Genomic DNA, 13,444 nt, shown 5'->3' on the forward strand with positions numbered 1-13,444 from the left:
CAACAACAACAACAACAACAAAAAAAAGACTTAATAAAAAAAATGATAAAATACTTGCAGTTGACAGTTGAGTTTATCTCAAGTTTGAGTGGTCGCTTTGAGAGGATCTAATATTAAAAGGAGCCCGTCTCGAGTTCATCCTTTAGGAGAAATGAACCTGCCACTTGAAGCTCACATCATTTTTAATTCTAAAGAATAAATCATCCTCCCAATGCGCTTCAACTGTGCAGTGGCGAGAGAGGATCGAGTAAGTGGATGAGACACTACAAGACAGAGATAAGGCCTTTTTTTTTTTTTTCTTAATAAAAGCAGAGGGTTCAAACGGGGGTCAACACCAGTCGCTGCTGCTCAAGCGAGGAGAACGAGGCCGAGTGTTGTTAATTGTCACAACCAGTCAAGCCCATTCATGTCATGTTTGGTGTTGCCGAGTGCAAATAGCTGCTGTTCCCTGCTCCTGTTTGCTTGACTGCCTTATTTGTAGGTTAACTTCCAGATGTCAGTATTTTCCCCCAGAGAGGGCTTGACCTGTTTGTTGGATTTCTTTTCTTTCTTTTTTTTTTACCTCACTACAGTGAGCATTTTTGAATTTGAATGGTTCAGTAGTTGACCAACTCACGATGCAAGGGGATTGTGGTGTCTTTTTTTTTGGTATCCATGTATTATTAATTTTTTTTTTGTCTTTGAGTTTTGACTAATACAAGGCGTTTAAAAACCGTTAAGAATGCTGGATTCCAGTATCAGCAAATGAACCTCAGCAGAATTTTTAAAAAGTGAACATTAATGAAATTCTTTGCAGGATATCAGTAAATTCAGTGAGCCACACATTGCCATACATTTCGATCATACGCTATTTATGACACCAATAGAGAAGCAAGCCTGGACAGGATTGCCCAAATAAGGTCATGGTTAAATCAGCCCATTCAAGGGTTTCCCAATGGGATTTGTTTGTATATAAAATCATGTTGCTGCTTGTGTTGTCATACCAAAAATAATGCTTTTTGTGCTGCTGTTTTGGTTAGCAACTGTAATGGTTTTTGCTTGGTTTTTTTATTTATTTTTTTGCTTTTGTCAGTGTTCTAGTTTTGAGTGGGCTTTGTTTGAGTTTGTCATGTTCCTTTAAGTTTCTGTTATGATCGGTTATGTTCTGCTTTCCTTGTGTGTGTGTGTGGGGGGGGGGGGGGGGGGGGGGATAAGTGTACTTTAAGTAAGTATATTTTTTATACGCGGATAAGTAAATGCTTAAGGGAAAGAGGATACCCCACATCTCCATGATGATATGCTACATAATATTAGCCAAGCGAGTATTCCTTTCGATCTCCAATGTTTCTTTGGTGCATGACCAATAAACATTCCCATCGGGAGATTTGGGCGCATTTGGGCTAGCTTTAATGTTGATTTCCATTCATCTCCGGCTCCGAGATCTATCTGGGATGTGCTTGGCATGCTCTGCTGACTCACTTCCTCTTTCTCTGCCTGCTCCAATTACCGTGAGAGGAGAACATCTGCTGCAGCTTTTGCCAGCATTTGTGACCGTAATGGCATCATAGGTACAATTCATGTTCACTCGTTAAAATCCCACCAAAGGTCCTCGGTCAACAGGGGAGGGCTTCAAGATCCCAGGTTGGTTTTATAGACAGGTAAAGGTGCCGAATGCATCCACTGCGATAAGACAATATGATGACCGAGCTTGAACAAGAAAAAAAATAATAATAATCCAAACTCATGCATTTTGTTTTGCGTTTATCATATTCACGGTTGCTGGTCATTGGAGCAGTATCACAGCTAACTTTGAGCAAAAGGTGGACAGGTTGACAGTTAATTGTAGGGCACAGAGAAAAACACGCACACTTGTTGCACATTCATGTACAATTTAGTTTTCAATCATTTTTTTTGTAGTTGACAACAATGTCATGAAAGTCCAGTCGATTGATAGATGATGTTGTGGCGTCTAAAAATGCACATCTTAGAGATTGTATTAGCCATTCTATAATGAAATTCATAGCTATAGCTGATCTTTCGAACGACTAAATGTTCTTGGGATTTGAAATTCAATTGTACTACAAGAGTGGGTCATAAGAAATTGAGTTCAGAGAAGAAGCGGATAAATGTTGTGAGCTCCTGTTTATGAAACGTTGTGGATTTGTTGTTCTCTGTCCCTCCCAGACAAGATGCTTGTGGTAGCACTATTTTTTCCCTCTCTCGTTGGTCATCATAAGCACAAGACAGGCTGGCAGCAGACTTCATTACGCATTTGTTTCCATGAACCTTCGCCCATCTTGGCATTCAACCCACCATTTTTTATTTTTTTTCCCTTCTCAGGAGCTTACCTCCATCTGTTTCCATCTTGTGCGTCATTAGTTTGATGAGAGAGTTTCCACTTGGAAACTTTTATTGCAAGGTAGTGGCGCATCATTTTTGTGGCTTTTGCCCGCTTCCTTCTTTTATGTTGTCAGGCTCCAGCTTTATTGGAACATTTCCTGAATAGATAGAGAAAAATGTGATATCATGACTGCAATCTATGACATTATTGCTTGAAGAAAACATTGTTACGGTCATATTTAATAACTAAAGCACAAACGTTTTTGGGCCAAAATGAAATAGAGTGACATAAAATGGGAATTATTTCATTAAAATGCATCAAGGCAATTAAAACTAGAACAAAAAGGTATATTAATCAGACCATTTCTAACTGAACTCATTCACTTCTAGCCATTTTCACTGAAGCAACCCCCTTAACTCCCAGCTGTTTTTCGTGGATTTTGACTGATTTTGCAAGGCTCACAGTCTTCTTTCATCACAAAAAAAAAGTATATTTCTATACGTTTCCGTTTGGCAGCAATTAGCATTAGGCTAAGTTAGCTAAGTCGTAATTTTTCACAAATCTGTTTAAAACTGTAGGGAAAACAGCTTGTTGCAACATGGCCCTGGTTGATCTATTACACTCTGTTGCCACCTGCTGGCCGTTTTTGTAATTAACCATTGCTTCAACCGCTCTCTTCAGTTCAGAGGCCGCATCAAAGCCTTCTATATGTCCTAACATAAAAAGTATAAAAGTATAAACACGTCTTTGGGACACTGGCGATATTTATTAAAATAGAACGCATTTATATGTTTTGGGAGCAAATGAGTCAACTTGCATTTCGTGACCCAAGTTCATGAAGTGGATAGTTTTATTAAAACTTCAGTAAAATAAGGTGAAATCAATGAGTGCAATTAAAGTAATAACATTCATGTTAATCAATTGAGTGCCAACGATCTTTTATTTATCAACTGACAAAGAACGTCATAACCTCTACCTTGCATTCTGAGGCACATGGAAATTATGCAAATTAGGGCATTTAAATTCCAATAAAATAATTAATTTCTGATGAACATGTCCATTCCATTACTCCAAAACAATGAATTGTTAATGAACTTGGCCGATTTTGTATTCATTTGAAGATAAAAGATGATTTGAAAACATGCCATTTATCATTTTAATTATTTTATTTGACTATTGGTTTGTTTTATTTAGATTTAGTTGATTAGGTCCTGGAGTTGGCTGATGGACTGGTCGCCCGTGAGGTAGGCAATCAAGTCACCATGCTTCTTCCCAAGGAAGTAATGAATGAGTGGATCATAAATATGCCCCTCTTGATTTCAAAAACATGAACGGGGAGAAAAAATGCATCAGGGGAGAGTGAAGGAGAGGCCAAACGAAGTTCAAATACATTTCGAGATATTTTTCGGAACTCATGTTCTTGATCAGTGATTCTCACTGTGGGCTCCCTCTAGTGGTACTCAGCGTGTGGCATGTGGTGACGTCCTTAGCAATGCATCTCAAATGTCATTTTACACCCAAAAGCATGTCACCAATGGACAAACTAGTGGATTTTCTTCCCAAGAAAGTTTTCCATAAGAATGATTTGTTTCTGAATGTACAACTTACAAACTTATGTCAAATCATCCTTCCCCACTAAAATGAATGCAAATGTCATTCACCAATTCCAACCTGAACAAAATGAAAACAATAATAGAAATAATTTTGCCACATTTTTTTGCTTCAATTTAATAGACGGTCAGAATTGCTCAGTAAGCCGCAGTAATATTAGTCATTCTTCACAGAGGCTAAAGAATATAGGCTACGCCCTCTCGATTGCGTTTTGCATGCAACAGCTCTCGCTACATTTTTTTTTTTTTATATTAACATCCTACTGATATAATGCATAATAAATATGAAAATTGCTTGTTGACGCCGCTCTGCTATCATCTTGAAATGATCTGTGGAGATACAATCATAGCCACTGTTTTGAGGCTCGGTCCCCCTTTTATCTCGTCAGTGAACATGACTGGTGTTGTTTGAATGAAATGATAGCGCCGCATGTATATACGCGTTTGTGCGCGCTGATGTGCTGCCGCTCAGACGCTGACAGAAAGGCTGATAGGCGAGCGCTGAAGCTCCATCCATCAAACGGCCCCGGCTCATCAATCTGCAGCTAACTCCACTCCACTCGGCCGCCGACGCTTGTCACGTTGTTTTCTCTGATAACACACCCACGCTCACTATATAGATAGAAGTTGTGCTTTTATGAAACGTTGATCCACCTGAACTGGTGCTTGGAGTGTCAAAGCAACGATAAATCAGACGTAGTGCGGGTTTTCTGACGCCATTTCGCTTCAAATCCCGTCGGCAGTAAACCGTAAACGCATCCAGTTCAATGTTGATTATGTTAAGGAACAAAGTGATTATCAAAACGGAAACAAAAGAATCAGCGCACAAGACGGTTCAGTTTATATTTAACTTTTAACTCATTTACTCCCAAAAACGTATAAATACGTTCTATTTTAAATATTACCATGCTTCCAAAGTGTATTTATACGTTTTGGCTTTGATGCAGCCTCTGAACTGAAGAGAATGCTTGAAGCAATGGTAGTTATTACAAAAACGGCCAGCAGATGGCAGCAAAGTCTAAGAGATCAAAAAGCTCCCCCCCCCCCCCCTCCCCCCCACACACACACTATTTTAAGCAGATTTGTGAATAATGATGAAACTTAGCCATATTCTAATGCTAACTGATGCAAAATGGAATCATATAGAAATGTACTTTTTTTTTTTTTTTTTTACTGATGAAAGAACAGGCTCTCATCTTTCTTTTAATAGATTCCATGTTTTTATAGCAATAGGACACAAAATTCTATGGGCCTTGCAAAATTAGTCAAAATCCAGTAAAACAGTGAAAATTTCCTGGGAGCGAATGAGTTAAAGGGAAGTCACCCCCCCCCCCCCCAAAAAAAAGACAATAATATGTTCTATGCAGCCCCACTGGTCTAAATATGGCATTGTAGTTAATATTGCGTTAGTGTGGTTATCTATCTCAGGGGGCGGCCATTTTGCCATTTGCTGTCGACTGAAGATGACATCACAAATGCTCAGGTTTTGTCCATTTATTTATTTTTTGTCACTTGCTGTCGACTGAAGATGACATCACAGTTGCTCAGGGCTCAGGCGACGACCAACCACAGCTCACCTGTTTTATGAAGCTGAGCTGTGATTGGTTGTTACCTGAGACCTGAGCAACATTGATGTCATCTTCAGTCGACAGCAAGTGAAAAAAAGATGGACAAAAAAAAAAAAAAGATTGGTTTTTGTTTTAACCCAGTATGCTTTTTTTTAACATTTATTAAGGTCAAACCTTTGTTTCACTTTTATGAACAGTGTGGTGGTGCACGGGTGGTTTTGGATTAAAATCCTGTTATACAAGTGCTACTTTATGACCACAAATGAAATTCCAACTCTGTTTGGCTTGTGTTCAGCTTGCTAAAGGCTTTTGAACTCCTATTGATAGAAAAGTTCTGTGGCTCTTACAGTTCATGAAAATTTCACCAAAACTTGTTTTGCAAAACAGAAAACAACACTGTGGGGCGAAAAAGTGAAAACTATCCTGTTTCTCTGTACTTTGCTTTTTTTATGAGTCCTCACTCGTGTTCGGGGTGAGCCGGAGCCTATGCCAGCTAAATTTGGGCAACAGTCGCAGTACATCCGGCACTGGTCGCCAGCCAACGAGAGACTTAATTGAATCTACCCAGTGTGGAACACCCCAGAAAAAGCCCATCCGTGATCTAACTACACTTTTCATTGTCTGTTCTCCCAGTCTGACTAAATAGTAGTTGCAATCTGCAGAGAAGACAGCATTGTGGTGGAGGGGGATATTGGCGGCGGTGGCTGTAGGCTGACAGATGATCGCCAGGACTGCAGCTAATTTGCGACTTGTCAATTATCAAGGGTGCACGCCAAAGACAAAAAACAATTTAACAGGGCCGCCGTTCAACTGACTTGTGTCTTCTTGACAGGTCAAAATCCCGCCGGGACGCGTATCAGTCGGCGAAAAGGCACCATGACGACGGCTGATGGAAGCACGACTCGGCAGTTTGAGCGGAAAGGAAAAAAAAAAAAAAAGGTCTAAAGCTGCTTGGGGAGGGGGATTCAAACACATGCCGCTGTCAAAAGTGAAGTGACTGTTAAATAAGGCCTTACGACTGTAACGTTAGTTTTATCTCCGTTTAAATTGCTGTCATAATAAAACATGTCACTGGAGTGGCGTTTAATTTGATCCTACTTGAAATATTGTGTCATTTTGTCTTCGAACTGTATTGCTTTTGGATGTTATCGTGACTGCAGGTGTTATTTATGCAGAAAAGCGAGATCATAACACCATGTTGCCTCGTTAAATTATTATGCTAACAGTCATTATTACTTGTCAAAAACCCAATATCGCAGCGTGTGTGAAAAAAAAAAAAAAAAGTGAACCTTTTAAGAAAACATGACTTCCAGGAGCAGGAATCCCTCTGCAGTGATCCAAATGGGCTTGGGGTGACTCATAACATTGGCGCAGGGATGAATAGCAATGAGTTCGTCAAGCTCAACACTGCAAAATGGCATTTAGGTAGGGCCGTCTCTGGGCCATGTGAAGATGAATCACATATTGGTAAGCTGATACTTGCTGATAAGCAGCAAGATTTCCAGGATTTGAATTCTCGAATACAACAAACATAAGAACCACCACCTATCCAAGAAACGGATTTTTTTTTTTTAAGCACACATGAAAAGTGACAAATCAGGATGTTGAGTGACGTGCCTATTTCTGAATATGGCACAGTTCTTGATAGATTTTCATCTGTCATCTTTTTTTTTTCAACGATTCTGCTGATTTTGTAATTGTGCAGTGTAATAATTGAAATTGTAATTGAATTTTGATGAACTGCACAGCCCTCGAACTTACCATTCACAACATCATTCAACATTGACAGTGGTCAACTTATTACAATTGAAAAACTATTATGAATGTTGAAAATAGAAATACAGATCACATTCACGATAACTTCGTCATGTGTTGTCTTTACGTTATTATTGACCATCTTCAATGTTTTCTAATGGTGTTTTAACTTGTCAAACAAATGTGCGTTTCAGGATGAGATCCGACAGGGAATTCTGGAGAGGGGAAGACTTCTCATGCTCAACCGGAGGTGTGCAACAATTGACCCGGCGCCAGCTGTCACATCCCATAATGTCTGCTGCGTTATCCTGGCAACCGCCTCTGACAGGAAGGTGTGGATAGTTGAGAGCGAAATGTAAACGCGTGTGTGCAGTCATAGCCAGCAGAGGCCACATATGGCCGCCCGCCTCCCCGAGGTGTTGTCGCGCGCACGGCTACAGACCAGAATAGATTCTTGTTTTCCCTTTGTGTCGTTTATTCTGCCTTGACTGCGAGGGCAGCCGCGTCACGCACCCAAATCACAAAGTGTGTTGCTGAAGCCGGTGCAGTCCCCGCAGAAGCAATTACACGGCCAGTCCCGTTTAATTTCATACAGTCAGGAGTCGGCTTGCCACCGTGTTGGAACGTACCGGTCGCTTGCTTGTCTTCCGGCGGGGAACATCAGCCAGCAAGTCACTTTGAAAAGTTTACCTTTGAAAATTATAAAACAAGTATACAAGTCAAACCACGGTTTTTGAAAATAATCCGTTCCAGAAGGCTGTTCCAAAAGCGAATTGTTCGAAATCCAAAACTATTTTTCCCATTATAATTAATGTAAATAATTTTAATCCGTTCCAAGTCTTAAAAAAAACTTTTTCCAAGTTTTTTTTTTTTTATATTTTACACCATAAACTGCACTGTATACTGTAGAAATAGACACGGTTTTATTTTAATAGAAGATATCCTATCTAGAATGATGAAAAAACCCAAAATGCAAGTCAACAAGACATCCAAATTAACTTAGATTTACCCTAAAATCCCATAACATGCACCTGTTCCCATCCAATATAATAATACCTGCGCCCATTACATCAAATTGCAGCGAATCAAAGCACTTTTCATGAACTATATGTTATATATATATAAAAAATTCCTATAGTGATTAATAATAATCACTATATCGGGGATGTTGTGTTGAATTTCTTAATTTCGGATTATTTTTCGGGGAAGAAGAAAAAAAAAAAGTGTTATTTACAATAATTTCCAATTGTTGATGCATACATGGAGTGAAATACACATTAAAGTCACATTAATTTGCTACGTACAGTAGCCGAACTCCTGTCACATTGCATACTCATACAACCAAACAGCCCACAGTCTTACACACTACATTCAATCAAATAAATGGAAAGGATGCAGCCTACTGGGTTGTCTTATTGCGTTTTGATTAAAACGCTGTCAGGGTGTGCGTGGAAGACCGCGGCGCTCGGCGGTGTAAACTGTCAAAGTGAAGGTGAGGAAGAGGAGGGTGAGGACGAGGGAGGTTCAAGGAACGTCCCCAGATCTGAAGAGGTCCTCGCAACTGAGCAAGATGAAGTGACGGCTTTCGCGCTAAGAGCTTTCTGGGTGCCTCCATGAGAACACCGACCCTTCAATTTGCATTTGACGTCTTCAGGAATCTGCTGGATGGATTCCAACCGGCTCCAATAAAGATGGCAAATGTTTGCAGATAATCCAGAACTTCTTGTTCTCTTTGGAAAATGACAACAAATAAGTACAAGAGAACTGTTTTGAATTGTATCTTTTAGCCTCTGAAAACTGTCCAATTTGGAGAAAAATCCAACCCAGCAGAAATTGCTGAGACTCTTGGAAGCAGTTGTGTTGATGTGCCGTGTTTTGCAAAGACCTTTTTTATTCTGTGATGCATCTGTTAACAGGACCAGATTTAAGCAAGTGAAAATGCAACGACTTCTTTGTTGAGACAAATAACGAAGAAACTTTGTAAAAACACCATGTGACATGATTTGTTTGGAATGTTGTCAGTATCGAATGAAACAAAAGATAATTTTACTCAAACAATAACAACATCTGAGAAATTGATATAGTTATGTAGTAGCGTCTCTCTTGTGTCAATTATGAGGTCTCATTTTGTTGTTGCCAAGAGTGGCGATTACTCATTTCTAAATCCCAATATGTGACACTCTGGTAACCATAAACAAAGCATGCGGAAGAACAAAAGTTCCCAAGACTGCAACACCAGGACAGACGTCCTCATGGGGCTTAAGGATTAAACGCATTAAATGCGAGGCAACAAAAAAAGTGCTCACAGACTGAAGGTTAAAGCAGCATTGCTCTCATGAGATATGAGGGGAAAAACAATGGAACTAATTAGACTCGCAACTAATGAGGGTACAAGACACAGGTGGACAGGCAGCCGATTGGCTGGAACGCAGAGTGAAGACAGAATGGCTGACCACACACAGGTGGAACAGCAGGGAATTGACTGGCTAATCAGATGTCTCTCCTCGCCCTGTTGTTGTTTTTTTTGTGTGTCCACCTCTGGCAATACGCCCCCTTTCAGCTTGTTTAACAGTGGGGCTTTTCCAGTTGACCTATTCTGCCAGATTGCATCAAAACGAGGTAGAAGCAGGTCGGCTGCTAGGCGCAAACTATTGCCCCTTTTACGCTGCCAGTAAAAGATGACATTTTCCAGATTGAGGGTTTGAAGCCAGTTCCGCAATTTTCCAACTTAACCTAAGTTTACCTTAAGTTCGTCATTTCTTGGAAGTCATGAAATTGCTTTGGTGTCGGAACACCTTGTGCTTGTGGGAAGTTTAAAGGGACAGTCAGTGATCCCTCGCACCATCTAGTGGTGAACTAATAACTCGTTCATTTTAATAGTATGCAAAAAAAAAAAAACATGTATCCCATCCATCCATTTTCTTGACCGCTTATTCCTCACAAGGGTCGTGGGGGTGCTGGAGCCTCTCTCAGGTGGCTCTGGGCAGCAGGCGGGGGACACCCTGGACTGGTTGCCAGCCAATCGCAGGAAAAAACATGTATTGCATCAACATATTTTATATATAATCGTAGGTCTAGTAATCACTAATTATATTACATGGCTGTAGTGTCATCTTACTAGAGTTAGCATGTTTCGCTGTGACGGATGCCTAAAGGGCAACTTTGCAAACGCAGTTAGCCCGGATGGTCGTCACTAACTCCCGTGATTCGGGCCCGTCGCTTGTCACTTTCTGCTTTGCTTTCGCAAGCTTTGCTAGCTTGTTTTATTTACTAGCTCCTCCCGCTAGCCGCTCTTATTAGCCCCTCTAGCCTATGCATCTGACTAGGTCCCGTTAGCCGCTCTTGTTAGCTGCTCCTGCTAATTCAAAATGGCTTCACAACGGCTGCCAAGTCTTGCCGAGATGCTCGTTTGCTCACGCAAAATAAGAATTGGTGGTAGACTTGCGAAATGTGGTGTCTCTGAGGCGCCGTCATACGCGTGCTTCTAATGCTATTTTTTGATTACTAGATGACACGAGGGATCACTGAACGTCCCTTTCATGTGGAGCAACAAACAAATACTATTTTAACCACAATGAAGCAAAAAAATAAATATAAAAGTGGACTTGTACAAGTGTTGCAACCACGATCATGTAGTTAGCCCGGTTAGTTTAGCTACCTAAGCTTGCTAACGCCACAGATTGTCACAAGACCTCATGTTCGAATCATGAGACGTTGACAAGGCTGAATGACGCTAACTCAGCAGTTTTCCGGCTCCTGAGGTCAGTCAAAATAAAACGAGAAATCTATCAGAACGATTCTGTACACTAACTAAAATGGAACAAATACAATGCAGATAGACAACTAACAGTCCAATCAGGCCCATGACAAATCATAGCTGCACTTCACAAGGGATCAATAATCGACATGTCAAACGGTAACAAACTTCCAAGTGTGCCCTGAAGGCAGTTTGTATCCCCGCTCCCGATAATCCACAGTGAGATTGACAGCGAGTCTTGCTTGTTTGCTCCTCTGCGAATCTATGCTGAGTGGGCTGGCACACTCGTTAACTCTGCTTGCCAAGAACACAAAGCACGAGGCACCACTAAGCCTCCACAGTCTGACTGTTATTACGAGTGCAAACTAGCAGCCGGAAGACAGAAACGCTTGTTACAGGTGTCAAAAGCAGCAGGCCTAAAAACACTGGTGCCACTAGTGGCCATAGCTTGGACAGGGGGAAGGAGGAGAAAAAAACAAAAACAAAAAAAAACGCCCTGACCTGTCCAAGGCTTGTTTTGCTTTCCTCACACCCGTGCATGCTGTATTGGTGAATTGCACACAGCTAGAATTAGAAATTAGCCGAAAAGAACAACGTAGCCCACTTAAAAGTTGTGAGATAAATGACAAATGCGTAACCACATTGACGGTAATACAAAACAATAGGGGTGTGCTCAAAAAAATCGATACGGCAATATATCGTTGCGGGCCTCATTACAATAAACGTATCGATAGTACGCAAGTGTCAGAATCGATATTGCTCGTTAACTTTAAATAGGCAGTTCACGTTTGCCTTTGCAGCTTGCATTGTACCTAAAAAGTAAAACCCAGCAGCGTCTTTGAAGTTAATTGCCTTTAATTAATGCAAAAATAGCTCACCAGTGATTGGACACCTGCATCGTGCTAAGAAAAATGACAGCAGAGGAAGAATATCAACATTTATTTACTTTTATAACCTTAACATGGCACGTGTCTCAATGTACCAATTTTCCTATATTTTATTTAAAAAAAACAAAAAAAAACGAAATAAAATGCTGTTTTTATTTCCACAAATAATCACATTTTAGAGCTGTCATTTTAATACTTTGATATTTTTGCTCATATCGGCTCATGCCGATTAATAAATTTTCCAGGTGTGTCTGTGAAAGCTGCTCCTAGCTCTGCAGCGTGTGCACATTTAGACCAGGCATGCCGCATGGTGGTAAACCAGAAGAGCTGCTAACAAAAATATTTTTGTCATCCAGCATAATAAATATATCCTTTAGGTCTACATATGACTGTTATTCTAAAATGCAAGTCAATTAATGTAAAATATCAGGATACGTATCGCCTTGAGGTTCATGTACTGGGATACATATGTATCGCGATACGTATCGTATCGTGACCCCTGTATCGTGATACGTATTGTATCGTGAGGTTGGCGGCAATACCCAGCCCTACAAAACAACTACCCAAAGTATTAAATACGAATATTTATTCCAGGGGCGTTTTCTGGGGAAGGTGAGAGGGAAAAACAAGCAATTGAGACAGATGAAACCCGCACAGAGGCGACAGTTGGGGGGGGCGGCGAGTGGATGGAGGCGCGGGGCGGGTCGCTGGAAGAAGGTCGGGCCACCTCATTACGCTGATGGAGTTCACATTATTTCAGTGTCACATCCAGACTGGAGGAATCAGAAAGCGCATTATTTGCCTTGGTCTCCGCTGATCAGCTCCATTCATCAACAGCGGCGAGCTGGCGCATGCATCATTTATTTCAATTATCATCACACCCGCTCGTGTCATGCAGGTTCATGTCTTCTTGTGCTCCATTTACTTGCTAAAGCACAATAGCATGTTTCCCCCACCACCCAAAAAAAACAAAATGTGTTGTACCAAAGCTGTAATTTGAACTAATGGATTATTTTTATTATTATTTTTTGCACCAGGGCTCCCTCTACTAATCAAATTTGGAAAACGTACAAAAATAGCCTTTATGTTATAAATTTCAGTTATATTTATCCAATTGAGAGCGTCACTGTCCAAGTACAGTTCAGTTGTATTTAACTTTTAAGTTCCGTATACTGTACAATCTCTTATAAGGCAATGGACAAGTCCAACCTCTTCAAAAGTATTTTATTTTTGCTCAATAATGTAAAAAAAAAAAACAGCCCAATTGAATGTAGTCAGGCTTATCAAGGAAATGATCGAAACCGACTGGAGGCACAAAAACTTTCCCAGACGTTGTAGACTGCAGTCGGTGCAATCTCTTTTGTGCAAGTCACGAACTACAAAAATAAATAAATAAATAAATAAATAAATAAATTACAAAAAATAAAAAACTAATATTAATTTTGTCAGATAAATATTATTATGCTGCGATTGGCTGGCAACCGGTCCAGGGTGTCCCCCGCCTGCTGACCGAAGCCGGCTGGGATGGGCTCCAGCACCCCCGCAAC

General features: G+C 40.5%; 1 protein-coding gene across 5 annotated transcripts in view; it reads right to left on the minus strand.

Moving 5' to 3' along the window:
• large1 (LARGE xylosyl- and glucuronyltransferase 1) overlaps window positions 1–13,444 on the minus strand; it is a 192,811-nt gene that overhangs the window by 154,423 nt on the left and 24,944 nt on the right. For all 5 annotated transcript variants that reach the window (XM_077499386.1, XM_077499383.1, XM_077499384.1 and 2 more), the window contains one exon: window positions 2,328–2,477. The gene's annotated coding sequence lies outside the window, so the exon portion shown is untranslated. The remainder of the gene's footprint in view (window positions 1–2,327; window positions 2,478–13,444) is intronic.

The sequence above is a fragment of the Festucalex cinctus genome, chromosome 16 (genome assembly GCF_051991245.1).
Source record: "Festucalex cinctus isolate MCC-2025b chromosome 16, RoL_Fcin_1.0, whole genome shotgun sequence".
NCBI lineage: Eukaryota > Metazoa > Chordata > Actinopteri > Syngnathiformes > Syngnathidae > Festucalex > Festucalex cinctus.